Raw genomic sequence first — 1,658 nt, 5'->3', positions numbered from 1 at the left:
GTGTGTTCACGTGCCAACAAGCCTCAGCACACCCTCCTGCTGCACCCGAGACGCACACACAGCTCGGAATTTGAGTCTGGGTGATCCCTCATAGAGGCCATGATTGGGATTTGGCTGAAAATTCTCAGTCTGATTCCCCGGAACAGGCTGATGACCACGGCTGGCCAGAGCTCAGGCCTGGCCGAGCCGTTTCACCCCTCCGCCTCTCTCCCTGCCTTCGAATGGGCCTTTGAGGAACCAACCGCTGAGCTAACGGTTGCGGAGGAGGGGCAGAAGGGCCCGCGAACAGCTGGCCCCATCTGTGCCTCAGTGGCGCCAACCCCAACAACTAACTGGTCACCTGGCCGGAGAAGGGCAGTGGCGTCAGAAAGACGAAACTGGGGGCGAGGGGAGAGGGAGAACAATGCTGATCCGGTGGGAGTCGAGGCAGGAGAGAGGCCGAGGGCGGGGCAGAGCCTGCTCAGCAGCTTTGGCGGAGGGATTTGGTTCTGGAGGAGACCTTCCAGGGTCGTTTAGCGCCGGTGAATTAGACCTCATCAGATGTTAAAAGGGCCAGTCATTCTCTTTTTAAAATATGGCCATCTACTTACCTTTCTCAGGTCCTCTGATCCTACCACTCCAGAGTTGGAAACCTGGTAATGTTACTGGCTCGCCCAGAAGTAAACAGACCAGGCACACTCCCCAGGCTTGGAGGTGAGCGCTCAGGCGCTAAATGACCTTGGCACTGCAGGGCTCCGACATGGTTCCGTCTGATTCGAACCCTGCTGAGAATTTGCATTACTACCCCCAGAGATACTGAATCAGAATCTACATTTTAACAAGATTCCCCAGGTGGTTCTGATTTACACATAAGCCTCCCCTGGGGATCTATAAGAATCACCTGGGGGTCTTGTTAAACTGTAGATTCTGATTCAGTATATCAGGGGTGGAGCTACAATGCTCAGCAGGGGTTCGAACCGGAATGAACCAGTTCGAAGCCCTGCCAGGGAGCTCTGGTTTCACTTACAGGTGTGCACGCCCAAGGCCTTGATTGGGAGGCCAGAGAGCCCGCTGGCAAAGAGCAAATCAAAAGGATACAGGATCACAGCCGGAGGAGGGCAGCTGGGCAGGCTCCAGGGCTGGTTAACGTAGCCCCAAGCATCTCCACCTGTCCAGTTACCTAGGCCTCTCTTGTCACTGCTTCTTCTCGGGTGACCCTAAAGGGCAGCGCTGGTCACCTCGGGTGCTCCGCCTGATCGCTTTAACTGTTCCTGTGCGCCCTCCCCCAGCCTCAGTGTGCTTACTTCCGGGACCTGTGACTCTTCTTTGGAGGACTGTTTCAGGCTACTGGAACCATTCAGCTACGGGCATAGAGAGCCCAAGTGCCTGGGAGGTTCCCCCTATGCGACCCTTCGCCAAGGACTGAGGGATTCCAGCGTATGGAACCCGGCTCCCTTGCGGGGGTTGGGACAACCTCTGAGACCTAACTTACCCTCCAGAGGCTGCTGCAACGTGCGATTGAAGCTACCTTCTGCAGAGCTTCACCTGAGATCGTGCCTTTCCCTGTCTTGCTTCCTCCTTTTCCTTATCGGTTTCCCTGGAAGCACGTCCCTAATTAGTCCCTTTGCAGGTGAATCCCATCTCAGAGTATGCTTCTGGGAACCCAACCCAAGACAGGC

This window comes from Trichechus manatus, unplaced genomic scaffold (assembly GCF_000243295.1).
Source record: "Trichechus manatus latirostris isolate Lorelei unplaced genomic scaffold, TriManLat1.0 scaffold00030, whole genome shotgun sequence".
Taxonomy (NCBI): Eukaryota; Metazoa; Chordata; class Mammalia; order Sirenia; family Trichechidae; genus Trichechus; species Trichechus manatus.
This window is presented reverse-complemented; position numbering follows the sequence as displayed.